At 46.5% G+C, this 22,583-nt stretch overlaps 1 protein-coding gene across 1 annotated transcript in view; it reads left to right on the top strand.

Annotated features, from left to right (window-relative positions):
• TMPRSS5 (transmembrane protease, serine 5) overlaps positions 1-22,583 on the top strand; it is a 116,472-nt gene that overhangs the window by 93,626 nt on the left and 263 nt on the right. The window lies entirely within an intron of this gene.

Raw genomic sequence — 22,583 nt, 5'->3', positions numbered from 1 at the left:
CTTTGGTGCTAAGCTTTCTTTATAGTCCAGCTGTCACATCCATACATGACTACTGGAAAAACCATACCTTTGACTAGATGGACCTTTGTCAGCAAAGTAATGTCTCTGCTTTTGAATATGCTGTCTAGGTTGGTCATAACTTTTCTTCCAAGGAGCAAGTGTCTTTTAATTTCATGGCTGCAGTCACCATCTGCAGTGATTTTGGAGCCCAAGAAAATAAAGTCTGTCACTGTTTCCAATGTTTCTCCATCTATTTTCATGGAATGATGAGACCAGATGCCATGATCTTGGTTTTTTGAATGTTGAGTTTTAAGCCAACTTTTTTCACTCTCCTCTTTCACTTTCATCAAGAGGCTCTTTATTTCCTCTTTACTTTCTGTCATAAGGGTGGTGTCATCTGCATATCTGAGGTTATTGATATTTCTCCTGGCAATCTAGATTCCAGTTTGTGCTACATCCAGACCAGCATTTTGCATGATGTACTCTGCAGATAAGTTAAATAAGCAGGGTGATGATATACAGCCTTGACATACTCCTTTCCCAATTTGTAACCAGTCCGTTGCTCCATGTGTGGTTCTAACTGTTGCTTCTTGACTTGCATATAGATTTCTCAGGAGGAAGGTAAGGTGGTCTGGTAGTCCCATCTCTTGAAGAATTTTCCACAGTTTGTTGTGATCTATACAGTCAAATGGCACCCCACTCCAGTACTCTTGCCTGGAAAATCCCATGGATGGAGGAGCCTGGTAGGCTGCAGTCCATGGGGTCGCTAAGAGTCAGACACAACTGAGCGACTTCACTTTCACTTTTCACTTTCATGCATTGGAGAAGGAAATGGCAACCCACTCCAGTGTTCTTGCCTGGAGAATCCCAGGGACGGGGGAGCCTGGTGGGCTGCCGTCTATGGGGTCACACAGAGTCGGACACAACTGAAGCGACTTAGCAGCAGCAGCAGCATACAGTCAAAGGCTTTGGCGTAATCAATAAAGCAGATGTTTTTCAGGAACTCTCTTGCTTTTTCTATGATCCAACAGATGTTGGCAATTTGATCTCTGGTTCCTCTGCCTTTTCTAAATCCAGTTAGTTAACAGTATGCCTGAAGAACTATGGACAGAGGTTCCTTTGTACAGGAAGCTGTGAACAAAACCATCCCAAAGAAAAACACAAGCAAGAAGGCAAAGTGGTTATCTGAGGAGGCTTTACAAATAGTGGAAGAATGAAAAGACGTGAAAAGCAAGGGAGAGAGGGAAAGATACTTCCAATTAAAGCAGAATTTCAAAGAATAGCTAGAAAAGACAAGAAGGCCTTCTTCAATGAACAGTGCTTAATAACAGAAGAAAACAACAAAAGGGGAAAGATTAGAGATCTCTTCAGGAAAAATGGAAATATCAAAGGAGCATTCCGACCTAAGATGGACACAATAAAGGATAAAAATGGTAGAGATTGGGTAGACACTGAAGAAATCAAGTTGAGATGGAAAGAATATATGGAAGAACTGTATAAAACAGATCTTAATGAACCAGATTACTACAATGATGTGGTTAGTCACTTGGAGTGTGAAGTTAAGTGGGCCTTAAGAAGCACTGCTGTTAATAAAGCTAGTGGATATGATGAAATTCCAGCAGAACTATTCAAATCCCTAAAGGATGATGCCATCAAGGTTTTGCATTCATTATGTCAGCAAATATGGAAGACCCAGCAGTGGCCACAGAACTGGAAAAGGTCAATCCTCATCCCAATTCCCAAGAAGGGTAGTACCAAAGAATGTGCTAACCATTGGACAATTTCACTCATCTCCCATGCTAGCTGGATGGCATCACTGACTTAGTGGACATGAGTTTCAGCAAGCTCCAGGGGTGATGAACAGGGAAGCCTGGTGTGCTGTAGTACATGGGGTCACAAAGAGTCAGACAAGACTGAGTGACTGAACTTAACTGAACTGAACCCTTACTGGCCATGCTTAAAATCTTGCATGATAGGCTTCAGCATTATGCGAACCAAGAACTTACAGATGTCCAGCCTGGGTTTAGAAAAGAATGAGGATCTAGAGATCAAAATGCCATCATTCACTGAATTATAGAGAAAGCAAGGGGATTTCAGAAAAACATCTTTCTCTGCTTCATTGACTACACTGAAGCCTTTGACTGTGTGGATCATGACAAACTGTGGAACGCTCTTACAGGGATGGGAATGCCAGAATATTTTACCTGTCTCGTGAGAAACCTGTATGCAGTCAAGAAGCAACAGTTAGAACCCTGTATGGAATAACTGATTGGTTCAAGATCAAGAAAGGAGTACGACAGGGCTGTCTGCGGTCACCGTGTTTATTTAACCTATACACTAAGCACATCATGAGAAATCCCAGGCTGGGTGAATTACAAGCTGGAATCAAGACAGGCAGGAGAAACATCAACAACCTCAGATATGCAGATGATACCACTCTAATAGCAGAAAGTCAAGAGGAACGAAAGAGTCTCTTGATGAGGGTGAAGGAGGAGAGTAGAAAAGCTGGCTTAAGACTAAATATTAAAAAAAACTAAGATCATGGCATCTGGTCCCATTATTGCATGGCAAATAGAAGGGGAAAGGGTGGAAGTAGTGACAGATTTCCTTTTCTTGTGCTCCAAAATCACTGCTGATGACTCTAGCCATGAAATCACAAGATGATTGTTTCTTGGCAGGAAAGTGATGACAAACCTAGACAGTGTGTTGAAAAGCAGAGACATTACTCTGCCGACAAAGGAGGGGCCATGGCCTTCCCAGTGGTCACCTATGCTTTTACGAGCTGGACCGTAAAGAAGCAGAATGCCAAAGAACTGATGCCTTCAAACTGTGGTGCTGGAGAAGACTCCTGAAAGTCCCTTGGACAGCAAGGAGATCAAACCAGTCAATCTTAGGGAGATCAACCCTGAATATTCACTGGAAGGACTAATGCTGAAGCTGAAGCTGAAGCTCCAGTACTTTGGTCATCTGATATGAACAGATGACTCATTGGAAAAGTCCCTGATGCTGAGAAAGACTGAGGGCAGAAGGAGCAGAGGGCATCAGAGGATGAGATGGCTGGATGGCATCACTGATACAATGAACATGAACTTGGCCAAACTCCAGGAGATGGTGAGGGACAGGGATGCCTGATGTGCTGCAATCCATGGGGTTGCAAACAGTCGGACATGACTGGGAGACTAAACAACAACAACAACCCTAATAAGACATCCCAAAGATAGAAAAGAGGTGGAGAAAGGTGACTCAGCAATGAGGAGGGTCTAGTGTCAGAACAGAGTCTGAGACGGTAGGGATTTGATCTTGGGTCTGGAGGGTACCCTTTGCCTCTCAATGAAGGGGCAGCAGAGGAAATCCTATTTTATGCAATGACTCAGAACGAGTGGATCTTGTCACTGTGATTTTTGTGCAAGGTGAAGATATAGTCAAAGTCCCAGAATCTTAAACCTGAGTGGGCCTTCTGGACATAATTAGAGGTCAGATGAATTGCACATGGGAAGTGAAGTAGCTGAAGGGATATTGTTCTGAGTCGGCTGGTGGGAGAAGGACCCCACTTATTCAACAAAAATGATCAGATCTGGGTACCAGAACCTGCTCCGACCTTAACTTGCTGTGTGAGCTCGATTAAGTGACTTAGACCCTAGTCTCCTTCTATGCAGCCTGAGGATATTAACTGTATAATGTTTAAGGGGCTTTCAACTCTAAGAGTCTGTGGTAGAGAGAGAGAATCAGAGGGGCCAGGGTGGCTGATAAACGATGTGGGTGATGTCAGACACAGTTTAGAGAATTCTTTCATCAGAGTAGCTTCTCCAGACAATAACCAGTAGGGTGATCTCCAGATCATTTCTCCCAAATGATCTTGAAATCATTTGGGAAAGACTAGGATCTGATCCAGTATAGTCCTTTATAGGCCTATTTAGTGGTGCAGATTGGAAAGCAAAATGGAAGGTTACCAGTAGAAAAAATAAACTGTGGAACAAGACAAATCTGTGTTTGAATCCAAGCTCTGAAATTTCCTCATCGTGTATCTTTGGGTAAGTTACATAATATTTCTGTTTTCAAATTGCTCACCAGTAAAACTGGGAAAATTTACATGCCTCCCAGAGTTGATGCAAGAAAGAAACCAGATAATATATATAAGGCACTCAGAACATTTTCTGGTAAGTTATAAATCCTTATATCTGGTTATTTCTCCTCCTCCTCCTCTGTCTTCTTCTTCTTCTTCTTACTTCACAGCAGGTATGGTGAGAAGAGAAGACAGTCCAGCTCAGCCAGGACAGGCTGTGAGATGCTCCCTCTCCAGCTTGGCCAGTCTCCCCGGATGTTGTAGGTTTCTATCAAACTAGAATCCAAAGCCTGTCAAGTAGCAAGATGGTTATTTGGCTAATTGATGGTCTACAAAAGAGCTGAGAGGCAGAGACAGGCATTCTAAAATAGGAGAACTTTCCAACTAATCCACGTAAATCCATGGAGCAATTGAAGTGTAATTATATTTTTTATTGCAATATTTATGGGGATCTTTTATTCTTCAGTAGAGTTCCATTTAAGTTCAAATGACTTAAACAGTTGGGGGAATAGTAAATGTTCTAACTAATTAAATGATACAACTAATTCTAATTATGCAATTGACATCCATTGGGCTACAGAAGATGTAGCTGAGTTAAAAACCAACCACCAACAATGCTGATGCCGTTTCTGATTTCCTTAATGGAGCTGGACTGTTTGTAAAAAGAAAGAGAATATCAATAATAATAAATGACCTGAGTGAAAACTAGCTCTGAAAATCGTTGAAAGCTGTTGCCATTGTACATCCTAGAAGTTTTATTTGTGCCTCTGTAAAACAGAATTTCAGGAAGAAATTAACACTTGATCTCTTTCTGTGTTGAATAGCTTAGTACCCCTGGTATGTCTCTGATGTTGGCTTGGAGAGTGGTGGTTGTGTTGCTGGGGAAGTAATCCCTAAGAATAGCAGGCCCACTGACCTGGAGCACCTAAGAAACTCAGAACATGAAAGACACTGGTGACAGCAGAACCAGGCAGGGGTTCCTGATCTCAGCATAGAATTTGGCTACAGATTGAAAGACAAAAGAAGACACAACCAGCTGCACTCTACTGCCTAAAGTGCAAAAAAATATTTTGCTGTAAAGCAGGTATCAAGTCTCCAAACAAAAGGACAACACTACACCAAGACTGGAATCATAAACCGAGGGAAACTGAGGCTGCGGAAGGTCTAGGCCTCCAGTATCCCACCCACCTGTCATCCTTTGTAGTCCTCCTGGCTCCTAGGCTGTCCTGGTGATCTTGGCAGGAAAGCAGTGAATGTTGGCATGAAGCAAGATCTTAATTCCTTGCCTGGGAATTGAACCTGGGTGGCCTGGATGAGAACCAGGAATCCTAGCCACCAGACTAGTGAATCTAGAGGCTAGAAACGGTTTTTCCCTGGATCTTTGCCCCCAGTGAAAAATGCATTTATTATGGAGTTAGAAATTGTAAAGGCAGGTATCAACTTTATTATTAGAGACATACCACCACCACAAGTGGGAGAGGACATAGAGAAGCAATTTGTTTAGTTAAGACAGAAGCAAGGCAGAGATGCACACATGGAGATAAAGGGTGTAGGCATCCCTCCTAGTGAGGCGGAGGGCAGTACAGAGGCTGTTAGGACATTTATACTGGTCAGTTCTTCCTGGTTTTCGCCTTCCTTCAGGCCAGTTATCTGGTTTCTTTTTCTATACCTGACCTACCCTGGGACCCTCCTCTGGGTGTACACACACCCCTCAGTCAAGATGGATCTCGAAGTAAAGGCCTTTGGCACAAGCAAGACTCATGTGGCCTGGAATTATCTCCTGACTTTTGACCCACAAGGAGCCTCTCTGTGCATGTGTAGTGTCTCCCTTGTCCCAAAGAGGAGGGAGCAGAGATCCTTTAGTCCTTCACTCAAACAGTACTCCTTTACTTACCATGACTATTACCTTGACTATTGCCGTGACTATTACCTTGAAGTTTACAAGAGATAAACACTGGCTATTTACCCTGTTTCTGTGTTACTTCCATTTTGGAGGGCAAACAGGAGGCTGATTGTAAATGCCTTAATTGGAATCCACCTATCTCTTGTCTCAAGAAATGCTAACATTTGTAAGTAGCCAGCCTAAAGCCCACTTCTTCATGCCTCATGAAATAACAGAAGGCCAGTTGTAAATGTCTAACCTGGAACCCATCTATCTCCTATATCACTAGGTCAGCTTCTGGCTGTACTTTGTTATTTTCTAAACTTTTTGTGCTGACCTTGTGAATTTTTCTAGCTTTGGGAAAGAAAAGGGAGGGAATGGGACAAGGAGTCAGATTCTCCCTATCTTCCCACACAGACCTTTGTTCCTGCACAAATGAGGCATCATGGGCGAGGCTGAGTATTTCTGGGCTCCAGAATCCCAGGTCCCAGGAAGTCGCTTATTCCCTGAGGGTTGTGGTCTGGAGTGACCATCAGTCAACCCTGGTGACCTGCATCTCAAGAGGGGCAGAGGAAACTCTGAGAGAGGCCCTGCCAGTCTGAGATTTTTGAAGGCTGTGGCCTGCAATATCCTAGAAGGTGACCTATCTTTTGGTAAGAGCACAGGTTTTGATTCAAACTCTGAGTTTGAATGCTGATGATCATATTACTTGACTCAGGCTCAGTTGCTTCATTTGTAGAATGAACACAGTGTCACTGAGTCCAAAACAGGCCAACAAAATCAGAGACAAGGCAAGGAAAATAACCGGAGAGCCCACAGACCAAGAAGAAGACAGACTCATGTCTTAAAATAACCATCTTGGTGGGGGTCTGGATGCCATCTTCTTTTATAGAACAGAGATGAAGGGGGAGGTGAGGAAACAAAGTAAAAAAGCCATTAATCTTGTAAATTTCTCTTAGAATGGCAAGCCTGAGGGAGGGGATGTGTTAATTTCTTCCTTCCTGCCATCCACAAGTGATAGGGTCCTGAACAAAAGCACTAAAGGGTCAGGGAGACAGGCCTGTTTTCTGAGGCAGGTCATTATGTACAATTATAATCACAAAAGCAACAAAAAAGCAAGTAAACAAACAAACAGTTCCAACACAAAGTCAGAATTGGTTCTTCCCTGCAACAATTGGTTCTTCTCCTTCCAGGATTGTGGGAGGAGACAGTGGGGTCATCTCTATGCAGTCCCTGGCTGACAGTGAGTGCTCAGCATAAGGTATCAATTGCTACTATTACTCAACTAATCTACCCAGCATCCTGTGTAATACCTGGTACATAATCAACTGTCAAGGTATGTTTGTTAGCTCATTCCTGGGACTCAGGATACATCGTGGGGAGAATGGTGGTGGGACATGGGCATCAGGATAATGGAGGAGGAGCAGGCTCCCTGTAGAGCCAAGAGATCCATCCCTGCCTGAAGCTGCCAGCCAGAAGTGGCTGGCAATCTTAATGGATCCAGGTGTCACTTTCCCGGAGAGACGAGCTGGAATAATAGCTGGAAGGGAGTATGTCAGCATCCACTTAGTTTACAGATGAGAAAACAAAGGCTCAGGGCTTCGTGGGTCCATGCCAGATAGCAAGGGAATGGTGATTTCAGAGCCAGGTTCCCACTCAGTTTATTGCCCATGGTGTGGCTCATTAAGGTATAGGACAACCCTCGAACCCGAGGTCTGAACAGCTTTAGTTGTTCATCTGACCCAGTCTGCTGACTGCCTTAGTCCCAAAGCCCTCCAGGATCTCCAGCACCTCTTCCCAGCATATTCCAGAACCTCTCTGAAGCAGAGCCTTCCAAGCTGCAGGCTCCTACAGGGGCAGTGCAAGGCAGCCCTGGGTCTGGGTGCATTATCCTGAAATGTGCTCTCTTGCCCTTCCCCATTCTCCCCATTTGGGCTGTCCTGGTATGTCTTGCTGAGCATGTGAGGTGCTGCTGAAGCTGTGATGTGAGTTCTTTAAAGTTCACTTTGGAAACAAGGACATGAAGTTCCTAGGAACGTCGGCTCCCAGCTTGCTGAGCTCTGCAGCTCTCTGTGGGACTGGCTGCTGCCGTCAAAAAGAATAGAGCCGTCATTCTGCAGGAAGGTTTCTATGATAATAGGGTTTTTGCCTCCCAGTAATTGGAAAGGTGCTAATCTAGTGACTCATGAGCTACTTATAAGAAAAAAAACCCACCTGGAAATGAAACTGCATCATGTTTCCTGAGTGCTTCATCTCCTTATTTCACTGCAGAGGGCAAGCTGGGGCTTAGCTGTAGGGAGCAGAGCCTGGTTGTCCTGGCAACCCTGCTGGAGCGACCTTATACCCCTGCCTCCCATCTAGGTAGTCCAGTGAGACAGAAATCAGGAGCGATGCATCTAGCCCCAGGCCACTGGGAAAGGAGCTGGCATGTGCATGGATTTGCAAAGGAGATAGTCATTGACGAACTAGTGTTAGAACCTCCCAAGTTCTGATGTGTGTGCAAGTGTGAGGGCATATGTGTGCATGTGTGGGTCTATGTGCACACGTGGGCTGGTTGACTGTGTGGGCTTGTAGTGAGTGTGTGAGAGCAAGTACGTGTGTGTGCAGATGTGCTGGCCTGAATGCTGCTGTTTTTGAGGGGCTTGGGCTCTAATGGTTTTTGCTTTCTCCATTCATGTCTCTGTCCAGCTTTAGGGACCTGAGATCCAACTCTCCGTGTCTTGGTACCTGGGTGTAGATGACAACTTTGCTGTGTAGTTGGAGTTTCAGTTGGGCTCCACTTGGAGAAATGTAACTGCTTTACCCTCAGCAGGGCAGGCAGTTGGACTCTGACCCCGCTTAGAAGGCATCTGGGCCTGCCCAGTACCTGGACCCCTCTCCAGGGCCTCCGGGGTAGGGCACCTACTCCATACCCAGCCTTGCATCCCCCTCTGTCACCCAACTGAACTCCTTTTTTCTTGGGGACATCCCACTCCTACTTGGGATTCCTGTCCCCTTCCCGTGGGATCCTGCCTGGTGGAGACCCTGACTTTGGGGCAACCCCCGTATGGGAGCCCTGAAGGGCCAAAAGTCCTTCCAGCCACAGCATCTCCTCCCTGCACCCTCCCAACCTCCTCCCAGCCGGCAGCTCCCAGCCTTAGTCACAGCCCCACTGAGGCTCTCAACTCCTCCCACCTCCCACTCCTTTCATTAACTTCATTGAAGCTAATAATCCTGCCAGCAATTCCGTTGTCTCTTCTTAATTCCAATTTCCTTTTGTCTCTAGGGGCAAATCAGCAGAGTGTAATGGTGAAGTGGTAGGCACATTCTCCCAGTATTAATTAGGGGAACATTAACAAGGTGAAATAAACACGCCTCTTCAGCATCAGGGGCTGCTGGTGGCTCTCCTCACCCCCTTACCTCTCCCCTTGCTTCTTCCCCTCCTGAGCTCAAGGCAGATCTGGAAGAGTGTCCCAGGGTTGGAAACCTGCCAGTTGTCCCACCTCCACTCTCTCCCTCACCCCCTTATCAAATCATCACCATGTCGCGTAGGTATACCTCCCGAATATGCCTCAAATCCTTCCAGAGATCCTCTCCGCCGCCACCTTGGGCCACTGCCGTAGCCCATGCTGACACTGAGCCCCTGCTGTGGGGCTCCTGGGCAGGGAAGCCTTTCTGTGTCCCCTGTTTCTTGCTTGTAGGGCATAGGTTCCAGCCTCCATGACCTTCCTTGAGTTCCAAAGGGCAGGTTCAAACAGTTGTTAAGTAGGGAAAGGAGGGAATGCAGAGATAAGAACTCCTCAAGAGACCATCAAAAAATGAGACTGCAGACTTGGGGCAGGGTCCTATCTCCACCTCAAGGGATAGACAAAACAATACCTTTGATTTCTTCTGTAGAACTAACCGCCACCCCCAACCCAAATGGAAGATGGACTGCTTGATGAAGCACCCTTCATTCCAGAGAGAAGGTCATAGTCTGATAACCTTGAGAACCACAAAAGTTCACCTGAGGCCACATTAAGGAATGAAAGCCCTGAACACACCCTGATCCTTATGACCAACCCCACTCTTGAACCATGGCTATAAAGCTTCTCACCAAATCACTCCCCCCACCCCGCCCTCCACTGGTACACTCAATTTTTGTGGGCACAAGCCTGCTGTGGCCCGCTTTGCCTGGTAAAGCAATAAAGCTATTCATTTCTACTTCACCCAGAACTCTGTCTCTAACAGTTGATCTGGCACTGTTGCACAGAGGCCACATTTTCTGCATCAACACCACCATCGGCTCCCACCCAGGTAATGGTGATGGCCTCCTATCTGGCCTTGCTTCCTCCACGCTTGGCCTCATCAAATCCTTTCTCCATCCTACATCCAGGTGCAACACAGGCTGTTCCTTCCTGGGTACCCGTCCTGAGGGGGCACCGTGCAGCCATCCCCTGCTCCCCCTCCCATTTCTTAAGCATCCTTTCTTCTAGGAAGCCTTCTCTGCCCTGCAGGACTGGGCTGTGTTCACACAGTGGTGTGGGCTGATCCCCACCATCCTATTGGTTCTGCTGGATGACTACCGCCTGGGGCTGACCTGGCTTTCCTACCCGCCTGCATTCCAGGAGAAGGAAGGGTTTTGGAAAGGGAGGTGGAGTTGGTGGCAATGACAATGATTCAGGCCCTCTAGCTGGGAGTTTTGAATTGAGAAATAAGCGTCAATTAGGCTCTAATTAATTACTAGGCTTTTTATTATCGCTAATAAATCTATTCTAGAGAAATTAAAAAATTTCTCTTTTTGAAGAGAGTGATATGGCCCAGAGACAAATGAGCTTTCTACCCCTTCCTTCCTGGGTAGAGACCACCCTCCTGTCAGAGCGGCACAGCAGGACAACCACGGGCCTCGTTGCAGAGCTGCTGGCTGGGGAGATCTTAGGAAGGAGGAAGGAAGGAAGTGTGTTCCTGCCCAGCAGGAGCATCTCCAAAGGAGCAGCAGAAATGGACGGTCACGTACCTATTTGACCCTTTTCCAGTCTCAACAATCCCTGTCACTGCTTCTTCTAAAGGTGGAATAAGTTAAGGGAGCCAACAGTGATTTCTGGCCAATGTTAAAAGGTAAAGTGAGGCATATTAAAAATTGTAAGAGTTTATGTAACCAAACACTGATTAGAATTGGGCAATGCCCAACTGGAAGTGGTTAGGAGCTCCACTGGCATAAACTGGGGCAGGACTTCTACTTAGAAGAGGCAAGAGCAAAGAAAGGAAATGATTTGATTGGCTCATAGCTTAAGTATTGCATTGTTTAGGAAAGCCCAGGTGGCTGTTTGTGATTGGTTGGTTATCCTTAGGATTCCCAGGTGGCCTAGTGGTTAAGAACCTGCCTGCCAATGCAGGAGATGTGAGAGATGCAGTTTCTACCCCTGGGCTGGGAAGATCCCCTGGAGGAGGGCATGGCAACTCACTCCAATATTCTTGCCTGGAGAATCCCATGGACAGAGTAGCCTGGCAGGCTGTGGTCCATAGTTTCACAAAGAGTTGGACACGACTGAAGCGACTTAGCATGCACATCCTTAGGTCTCAGTTTCTAACCCTTGAAGCATTATTGCTTGGGTTTTGGTTTGTTTGCACAGGTCACCAAGGCATAAAATCACCTCAACCTAATGGCCTCCTTGTTTGATTAGTTTAACAGCGAAGCTCAAGGGATGAGTTTCTCTTTTACAGGCCGGCAGGAATGTGCAGAGAGGTAAAGGATGTTTCTTCCTATGTGCATTGTCTCTGGTTTGCCACCAGATCTGGGGGCCCAGCCCAGAGACTGGTATGTTGCAGATCACCTACCTAAATGTTTGCCAACTGGAGATAAGGTTTTATATTTATTGGCTTCATCTAGAACGAATCATATCTGATGAAGAAACTGAGTCCTGGGAACCAAGGTGACTCACCCAAGGGCAGAGATGTCAGTGTCCCTTTCAGCCTTCTTACTCCAGGAAGATGTTTCCTGATCCAGCTTTGGTTGCAGACTAAGGTGGCTTGAAACAGGAAAGCTCAGAGGGAGCTCTGAGTAGAACCAGGCACAAACAGTATCCCAAGTACGCCACTTGGACACACCTGCATGGGATGGATGAGGGCTTGAGCTGGGACAGGTCAGGAGGCAGGAAGGCTGGAAGCCAAAGCTGCAGGAACAGGGCTGGTTAGGCTGGGGAGGAAGAGTATTTTCTGATGGGCTGTTAGGTGGGAGGAGACTCAAGCTTATACTGAATATTCCCAGAGGAGAGAGCTTGGATCAATGAGAAGCATATTTGTTTAGTGCACTAAATCCCACAGACACTTATAAACACTAATTTGTGTGCACAATGGTGGACCCGACCCTGCTGTTGAGGAGAATTTGGTCTTGTTGTGTCTTAATACTGTGTCAGACATGCCCAGTACTGGTGTTCGCTGTGGGGTAGAGAAACACCCGCCTTGGGCCAGGGGAAAGGTAGGGTGGTCAGAGACAGTTCAAGGAGGCATTTTGGTTCAGTACAATTTTCTAACAAGTAGTGCTAACCAAAACAGAAATAGCAATCTGGAGGGATAGTGGCTGACCAATGGCAGATCCCCTGCAACTCAGCTTCACATGGTTCTCAGCAGGGCGTAGGAATGGCTGGTGGCAGTGGTTAGGTCTGATTGGCCCAGGCCCCACCCCACAAGCCAGATCAGATGCTGCCTGGAGCTCGCTTGTATCTGCTTCCTTATTTGGTCCAATACTATTAAGTCAGGCTGTGCAAGCCCACCACGCTTGCTGAAGTCCAGCTGGTGACCTGGCCTTAGACTGAATTCTTTACCTGCTTCAGTATCTTCCAGGATTGAGGAGTGGTGGTTAGAGGGGACAATCCCTGCTCTTTCAGAAATTTTCAACTCAGTTGTGACCCAGAGCTTCCCTCTGAGCTCCAAGGTTCTGCGACTGTCTATGGAGAAGGTGGAGGGGATGATGAGGAAGATGGATGGACTCTAAGGACCCGGAGAGGGTGGTGTGATGCACACCCGTGTGCATAACCTGTCTGCTCCTTGTTCCTCCCTGTTGCCACTTTCCCGGAACTGGAACTAAGCCTTGGCTGCCTGCACTTCTCTCTTCTCCTTTCCCTGCTGCTCCCAGAGGCCCTTCATCCCAGCAGTCCTTAGAGCAGTGCACTCAGGGGATGATGAAAAGTGGAATCTGAAAAGGCTGCATACTGTACGATTCCAACTACATGACATTCAAGAAAAGGCAAACGTATGGAGATAGTAAACAGTTCAGTGGTTCCCAGGAGTTGAGGACTGGGAGGGAAGAATAAGTGGAGCACAGAGGATTTTTTGGACAACTACTCTATAAGATACTATAATGGTGGATGCATGTCATTTTGTGCTATGCTATGCTAAGTTGCTTCAGTCGTGTCTGACTCTTTGCAACCCTATAAACTCCAGCCCGCCAGGCTCCACTGTCCATGGGATTCTCCAGGCAAAAATACTGGAGTGGGTTGCCTTGTGCTCCTCCAAGAAATTTTCTTGACCCAGGGATCCAACCCATGTCTCTTATGTCTCCTGCATTGGCACGTGGGTCCTTTACCATTAGTGCTATCTGTCCAAATTCATAGAATATGCAACACCCAGAATGAGCCCTAATGAGAACTGTGGGCTTTTGGTGATTATGGTACTTTTGATGATTATGGTACCTTGTTAACTAAGGTACCATTCTGATGACTGGTGTTGATAATAGGCAGGCTATGTATGAGCGGGGGCAAGGGTTATATTAGAAAAATATCTATACCTTCCCCTCAGTTTTGCTGTGAGCCTAAAACTTCTCTGAAAAATAAAGTTTGCCTTTTTAAAAATAGCCTCGAATTCTTAGAGGGTAATTCTTTTTCCATTGAGAAGTAGTCTCCCCCGCCTTGAATCTGGGTGGGATTTTTGATGGCTTTGGCTTATAGAATACAAAGGAAGTGATGCTATGAGGCTTCTGAGACTAGGTCATAAAAGGGCTTGTACCTGGTTCTCATGGAACATTCACTCTGTAGATGTTGTCTCTGGGAAACCGAGCTAACATGCTTCAGGAAGTCCAAGCCAGATGGACCCAGGCAGGCACCTGGTTGGTGGGCCCAGAGGAGCCCAGCTTTACATCATCCCAGCCCAGGTATCAGACATTAGAGAAGCATCATCCAGATGATTCAACCCTTGCTGTTTGAATTTCTCAGATAAGGCCCCAGACATCACAGAGCAGAGATAAGCCATTTACGCTGTTCTCCACCCAAATTCCTGTCTCTAGAATCTGTGAGCATAGAAAATAATTTTGTCTTATTCCACCTGGTTTAGAATGGTTTATTACCCAGCAACAGATAACCAGGACATCATGCCAGATCAAAAGGTTATGAGAACTCACTTTCTCAGACTCTCCCAACATTACGTTTCTATTTCCTTGCAGGCAAACAAGGCGTAGGCTGCTGGCGAGTAGGCACAGTTGGTTGGTGCATCGATCGCCAGGCTTGTGTGTGATGGCTGGGACACTTTATCCTTCCTTCCTGCCACTCACTTGGCTAAACAGGGAAGTAGATGGTGACATTAATCACCTGTTACCCTCCTTCCCCGCTCCTGTCTGAAGGGAGCTGCTCACAGGTCTGGGAGCTCAGCTGGGGAGGACGTTGGTCTCTGGGGCTGAATCAATATCTGCCTTGGAGCCAGCTCTTAAGGGCTATTAGTATGTCGTTTACAAAATGACTGTATTGACCACAGGAGAAGATAATTGCCAGAGACAAATGCCCACTTTGACACGTAGCTCTCTCTCGGGCCCTGGAAGGGCTACTGAGCCTCCTGTGTGGGTGTGGAGGTGATGTGTCTGGCTATGGGGTGGGGGAGCTGGTATACAGCAGTCCGGAAGTGGATGGGGGGATGCCAAAAGGTGCCTGTGTGTGTGTGTGTGTGAAAGAGAGAGAGATTGGGCTCTGAGCTACTAGGGCACCCCAACTCTAAGTCTTGTGTGGGCATCAGATGAGGCTGTGAAATATGGACAAGGTCAGGGCTGCTTTGGGATGCTGGCTTTTTTCCTTTGCCTCTTTTCCTGGGTCCTAGGGATGATGGAGAGGCATCCTTCCCAGTTCCTTTCTTTAACCATCTCCTCCAGGAGCTGAGTAAGATGAAAATGAATGGTCAGTGCCAACCACAAGCACCAGGGAATGTGAAGGAGGAAGATAACTGACGTCACTGGTGCCAGAGTAGGAGCTGGGAGACCAGTTAGGTCACCAGTTAGGTTATGGCTGTGTAGCTCATTTTCAAAATAAAGTACAAACAGGGGCATATCACAGTGCTGTTCTGCCCCACGTTTTTTTTTTCATTTTACATTAAGTCTTCTGGATTGTTCTATGTTGGCACATGCAGAAGCCCCCTCTTTTTAATGAGCATATATTACATTTTATTTTATAGATATAGTATCATTGATTCAATTAGCTTCCTATTGATGGATATTTAGACAAGCATTTCTCATGCTTTAAAGTGCATGTGAACTAGTCATCTGGTGATCATGTGGAAATGCAGATTCTGAATCCATAGGTCTAAGATGGGACCCTAGAGTCTACGTATTTGACAAGCTCCTGGGTGGTACTGATGCTTCTGTTCCATTGACCACCCTTTGCATAGAGAGGATTCAGACAGTATTCAATATTTTGTCATTATAAACAATAGGCAATAAATATATTTTTTTAATTATTTAGTTAGTTATCTATTTTTCGCTGCACTGGGTCTTCATCACTGCACGTGGGCTTTCTCTCGTTGTGGCAAGCGGGGGCTACTCTTCACTGAGGTGGGTGGGCTTCTCATTGCAGTTGCTTCTCTTGTGGAGAACAGGCTCTAGGGCACGCTGGCTCCAGTAGTTGAAGCACATGGCTTGGCTGCCCCATGGCGTGTGGGATCCTTCTGGACCAGGGATCAACCCCTTGCATTGGCAGGTGGGTTCTTAACTGCTGGACCACCAGGGAAGTCCTGAGATAAATATTTTCCTAGGTGCCTTTCATAATGTGCAATTCTATCTGTAGGATAAATGGATAGAAATAGAATTTCTGGACCAAACGTATGGATGTGGCCTGGTGATTTGTTAGATTTTGCAAATTGCCCTTCATAGGATGTCCACTCTGACAGCCTGCAGGGGTTGCCCCTACGCCTTTGCCAATAGGAAGTATTATGACACAGATGTGCTTCCATTTCGCCTTCATGTCTTTAGTTTGTATTTTTATCAATTTAGATATTATATTATTAGTGTGTAGATGGTGACTCAGTGGCAAAGAATCTGCCTGCAGTGCAGCAGACGCGGGTTCCATCTCTGGGTCGGGATCTGCTGGAGGAGGAAATGGCAACCCACTCCAGTATCCTTGCCTGGGACACTCCATGGACAGAGGAGCCTTGTGGGCTACGGTCTAGGGTATCGCAGAGAGTTGGACGTGACTGAGCACGCATGCACCGGCATTCAGGACTGGTGGAACTTTATGGTGAATTGTGCCCTTTTTTGTTTTAGCGTTTGTCCTTCATCCCAACTTCAAACCTGCTTGTGTCTGCTGTGTCTCTGCTCTTGCTCGCCTGTACATTCCTGTGTATTTTTAAGATTTTTTAAAGTTAATTTAGCAATTAGTTCACTTGCATATGCATATTAAAATGTTATATATTATGTATAATCTTCATTTAGAAGCACCGTTTCCTCCACCCTCATTATTTCATGAAATCATTTTGTTCAGCTTCACATGCATTTTTAAGATTATGCTTCTCCTCTCCATCATTAGAGATAATGTTCTCAGTCATTTATCCCAATTTTCCAGAGCACATCATTTTCTCCTCCTTCTGAAAGTTGACATACCACAATTTTTGTATCTATGTTTGCCAATGTCCCTGACAAAGTTATTCCAAGCTATTTGCTCTTTAATAATCATTTGTTTTATCTTTTTGGCCGGTGGGTATCTATTTATGAATTCTGCAGTGGAGCTATTTACTGTTTTCTTTTCCCCTTTCATTTGTGTTTTTTATAAAATCACATTGAAATAGATGCAAATGCACAGATACAGATGTCAAATGTTCTATGAAGCTTATATTTTAAAATATTGAGAGAAAAATTTCTCAGTCCTTTGCATCCACAGCTTCTGCACTCAGACAAGGCAACTGCTTTAAATTCTTTTGACTTTTTTGGCATTTTCTTTATATTTCTAAGTAACACACTTATTACTCTTTTTTTAATGCTGTAAAGTTTTAGATTCTATTGACTTCCTATGACAGAAGAGGTGGCTCTAACCCTTTCACTCTCATCATCCCCATTTCTCCCTCAATTCTTTTAATACCGCTATAGCACAATTTTTTAACTAAATAAATATAATGTACATAGTATCGTGGTTATATGACTATTATTTAGAGTTGAGGCCTGTGGTGAATCATGTTAAGCTTCCTTTCTGCACAACATTCTATTTCTTTTGCAGTTCATATTCAGCTTTTTCTTCATGGTCATTCCTCTGTATGAATCATTCATTTACTCTCAGCTCTCTGAACAGAAGTATAATTCTCTTCTTAGTATTCACAGCTTCAGTGAGAGCCCCTCCTGGAGGCCCCTGGCCTCTGGTTTCTCATCCCGATTGGTCCCTCTCTTGGCCCCCTTCACCGCGCCCTGGGGACTCCCTCTGGGCTCTCCTGTGTTGGGTCCCCTACCTTCTGGTTTTCTCCTTTTGGTGGAACCATCTTTTAATAATTTGCAGAGAAAAGATGCGTGGGGGATCAAACGTTGGAGGATTTTCATCTCTGCAAATGTTATTACCCTACCTTATATCTATCCATGGCTGAATGATAGTTTCACTAGATGCAGAATCCTGGGGTTGATGTAATTTTCCCTTAGCATCTGCAGGGCCTTTGTCTCCTAGCTTTCCAGTATTGATGAGAACTGTTTTGATACTGGATCCTTTGGAGGTGACCCCAACTTGCCTGCTTCCCTTCCCACCAGCACATCACCTCTCGGGATGCCTCTCGATCACCTCTTTACCCTGGTGTTCTCGGGTTTCCCGATAGTGTGCTTGGAAACCCATTTTGCATTATGCTGGACTCTTGATGATAGGGCTCTTTAGTGTGGAAACACCATCTTCAAATCTAGGAAATTAACTTGCACAATGTTACATTTTAAAAACTCCTTCCTTTTGTTGTCTCTTTTCCCTTTCCAAAACTTGTTTGATGATTATTGGACATTTGACCTCCAGGGGAAAAAAAAAATCCTTAAATATTTTTTCTTTCCTGTTTTTAATCTCTTTAACTATTTTTTTCTAATCTCTTCTAAGGCATCTATTGATTTTTTAGTTCATGCTATTTTATGTTTTCTTGTTTCCTCAATCCTTCCCCCACCCCAATATACATTTTTGTGGGGGAGGGCATCCTGTTCTAATTTCCATGGATGCAATATCTTCTTCTTTTTTTAAATCTCTTTGAGGATATTAACTATAATATTTGCTCCCTACCTTAATTCATTTTTTGTTTAAAGTTGTTTTTCTATTTGTTTCATGTCTGCGTTTCATGTTTGGAGACTGTCTGATATGTGTTGATCTTTGGCTAACTCTTAATGTTTAAGAGTGAAGCATTACAACGTGATGCTTTGGAAGTTCTGGTACGTGGGCCCGATTGCCTAGAGGTGGGTTTCACTGGGGGCTTACTGGGCAGGGACCAGTTTGAGCCACTGAGGACTCTCCTCCTCCTGCCGTGACATCCTCTTTTCTCTTGACCAGTTTCCACAGTGGGGAATCTGCCTGTCTCCTGGGAGCTAAGTGGGGAAGAAATGTCAGGGAAGCGGGGTGGGGGAGCGGGAGGTGGGGTCTCATCACTTGTAGATCTTCAGCTGGGCCGTACACAGTGCGGCATCCCCACTTTCAGCGCGCCTATTCCGAACCTAGACCTCCTCCCTATCTGCCTGTCGTGGTGGGGGAAGCTACTGCTGCTTACACAGACTCGGGGACAGCCCCACTGTTTTCAGCCGCAGCCACACGCTGCCATGAAGGTCCTCGGCACCTCTCCCCGCTGGGCCTTCCTGGACTCCGTGCACTTAAGTAGTTGCTTCTGGGTCTCCGCTTCACTGCCCCCATGCTGGCGGCTTGGACCTGGCTCTTTTTAGTCTGCTAAGTTTCTTCATGCCTCTTCCCCCACCCAGCTCTGATATCCGCTCTTGTTATCTTTGTTGTGGTTTTATGCTCTGTTCTCTTTTATGTGATTTTCATCCTGTGGCTGTCACATTTTTAGCCACAACAAGAAAGAAACAGAAATAAATGTTGGATTGAACCCAAAAGTGCCTTTGGTTTTTCCATAAGCTCTCATGGGCCAACCCAATAGGTTTGTAACTCCATGTTTAGCTGGAACCAGTCTGTCCTCTAATTTCCACTTTTTCTGAATCCTTTTGTTTTAGGTGTGTCTTAGAGTAATCATTCCAAATTATAAATCTGCTCTTGTGTGTGTATGTGTTAAGTCACTTCAGTCACGTCCAAGTCTTTGCAACCCTATAGCCCACCCACAGGGCTTTTCTGTCCATGGGATTCTCCAGGCAAGAATCCTGGAGTGGGTTGCCATGCCTTCCTCCAGGGGATCTTCTCTCCCGTTCCAGGGATCAAACCTGCATCTCTTACGTCTCCTGCATTGGCAGAGGGTTCTTTACCACTAGCGCCACCTGGGAAGCCCTAAACCTGCTCTTACCTCCCTTTAATTTAAAATCAAGGTACCTGATGTTTTCTAGGATGGCCCAAAGTCTTTGACACAGCTCGAAAGCCTGCCTGCTCTGCCTACAGCCTCACCTCCCCAGGACCTCACTTCGCTAATGTGCTGTTCCCTCTGCCTGCATGCTTGTCCCTCAACCGCCCTTCCCTGGTTAGTGTCCGTGGCCCTTCAGTGCTCATCTCAAATCTCCCTTCTTCACAGAAGCCTCTCTTGCTTCTAGCTAGGTCAGCCTCCCTGTTATACTCCCTAGAAGCCCTCTGTGCTGCTGCTGCTAAGTCGCTTCAGTTGTGTCCGACTCTGTGCGACCCCATAGACGGCAGCCCACCAGGCTCCCCCGTCCCTGGGATTCTCCAGGCAAGAACACTGGAGTGGCTTGCCATTTCCTTCTCCAATGCATGAAAGTGAAAGTGAAAGGGAAGTCGCTCAGTCGTCTCCGACTCTTAGCGACCCCATGAACTGCAGCCTTCCAGGCTCCTCCGTCCATGGGATTTTCCAGGCAAGGGTACTGGAGTGGGGTGCCATTGCCTTCTCCGAGAAGCCCTCTGTACCTAAGTTTAAATGCCCAAGGACTTGCTGGGTTTCTGTGCTCTTCACTAAGCTGTAAGCTTATAGCTTTAGTGGTGAGTTTGGCTGGGAAGGGAGGGGATTAAGGTGGGGGAGCAGGTAGAGCTGGGTCCTGTGAGGCCAGGAATTGCCTGTGTCTTTTTCAATATTGTATCCCCATGGCCAAGCACAGTATTTGCACAGACAGGCTGCTCAAAGTACAGCTGTTGGATGGATGGATGAATGAATGAGAAGGTTCCTGGGCCTTGGAGGTGGCCTGACTCAGCATCTGCTTGTTACGGCTCGAGCACAGGCCCTTGCGTTTTCATGTGTAACGCTAACCACAGTCCTCCGAGGTGGGTACTGTCAGTATCGTCTTACAGAGGGAGAAGTTGGGGTTCGGAGAGTGAAAGTGACTTGCCTAACATCACACAGCTAAGCGAGAGAGCTGAGATTAGCGCTCGTGTCTATCTGCCTCCAAAGCTGATCACTTTCTTCACTTTGTGTGCCCTGGATGATAACATGTGGCTCACGTTGCCAGGAATCAGGGGAGTGAGTGGGTGAGTCAGCCTGTACTATTGTAACAGCCCCTAAACCTCACAGCTGACAAGTAGTGGTGATCCTTATGGATCTGCAGCGTGGCTATGTTTCTTTTAGGCCTGGCTGTGCTTGGCTCTGGGTGGATGGTCAAGTTTAGGTCAGCTCCTGCTTCTCCTTCTAGGATTATGCACAAGAAGCCTCCATGCTCTGTGGAATTTTGTTCTCATGGTAGAGAGAAGCTCAAGAGCTCTGCCATAAACTTACAGACCTTCTAGAAACTTTGGGCCCGTGTGCCACATCCACTCACACTCCACTGGTCAAAGCACGTTGACCAACATCCAAGGTGTGGGAGGTGTCTCCTTCCATGGGAGTGGGGGCTCTAGAGAATGAACATTTGCTGAACAGGAGTACAACCTTGCATAGTGATAGACGAAGTGACCTCCATGGACAATGACAACTTTGGAACCCATCTCCTAGGGGCTTCCAGCCCAACAGTGATGCCCTTTGAGAAGATCTTTCACAGCAGCCCACAGGTTAAGCCCCCACCATGTCTAAATGCATCTTGGCCTTGCGGGCACCCAAACCTCACTGGCAAGGAGGGAGGGGATGTTAGAGCAGGCATCTGGTTTGGTTGGTTGGTGCTCATGCAGTCATGAAATATGCGTGTACATGTAAGTGACGTATTTAAGCCTTTTTCTGACCTGGACCCTCACCCTCTTCTCCAGGACTGGATGCTTCTGTAAACAGGATCTGTTTTGTCCACTGAGAACTCCAAAGGGGAAAAAACACGAAATAAAAGCAGTAGATTTCAGTTAAACATGGGGAAGAACTTCCTGTCTGCCTAGGTCTCAGATTAAAAAGGAAAGTTCCTTTATTAATTTCATAAACATTCTTTAGATACCTTACAATGCTGGGCAATTGAAGTGCTGGAGGGAAGGGTTGGTGAGGGGGTGGTGATGTAATACAGCACAGTCCCTGGTTGGGTTTTCGAGAAGCCTGCCTTCTGCCTGAGCAAATGTTGCGGTTGATGAAGCAACTTACGGGCCTTGCAGGTCAACCCTTCAGACAGCCCCTCTGCCACTTCTGAACAGCCACTCCTGCGGGGCACTGGGCCTGGTATCCTGCCCTCCTCCAGTCTGTGCCCAGGACCCCACCATCATGGGCTTAGTGGAAGGGCAGAGCTGGGGATGAGTTCCTGAGCAAGTGCTCGTTACTGCCTTCAGAAGACAGAAAATGTTTTGAGGGTAAACCCCTGGGTGGTGAGTGGACAGATGGTCGGTGGCTGCTCTGGAGTTGACATTGTCTGTCCCTGGTTGAGCATCTGTGGGTCAGCCTCCCTGGGGCCCGGAGGAGGCCTGGACTCCGAGCCCCTGTTTAGAGACGGGACGCCCCCCTGGGGGCTGAGAGGTGGGCTGGGGGAGCGGGGCTAGCGGACTGTGTGGCTGGTTTAATCACACCAGTGTGTGCAGGGGAGCCCGTGTTCCTTCTCGCCGCTTAATCCAAACCATATTAAACACAAGCCTCTCTCGGGGCCTCTGTTAATAATAAGTGGCTGATGCTGCTGCCTCGAGTGGGGGGATTTGTTCGCCTTTCATTCATTCCTCCTCTGCCTTATCCCTCCTCCCCTGCTCCCGCGCCTGTGGATGGCAGGAGGAAGAAACAGAAAACTGAATGTGCGTTAAAATGGATGATTAAAATCAGGATCTGGCTTATACGGGGAACTCCTTGCCTGGGTCTCTATGACCCTGAATCTGGTGCTTGGGCTTCCCCAGGAAGAAGAGGGGTTTGCGGGCCTGGTAAGAGGTTCTTGGTGTGAGACTGGGAGAATCCAGTGTGCCAGGGCCCCGGTCTGAGTACAGGCATGGCTCTGGAGAC

The sequence above is a fragment of the Bison bison genome, unplaced genomic scaffold, assembly GCF_000754665.1.
Source record: "Bison bison bison isolate TAMUID 2011002044 unplaced genomic scaffold, Bison_UMD1.0 scf7180017864518, whole genome shotgun sequence".
Classification (NCBI taxonomy): domain Eukaryota; kingdom Metazoa; phylum Chordata; class Mammalia; order Artiodactyla; family Bovidae; genus Bison; species Bison bison.
This window is presented reverse-complemented; position numbering and strand designations above follow the sequence as displayed.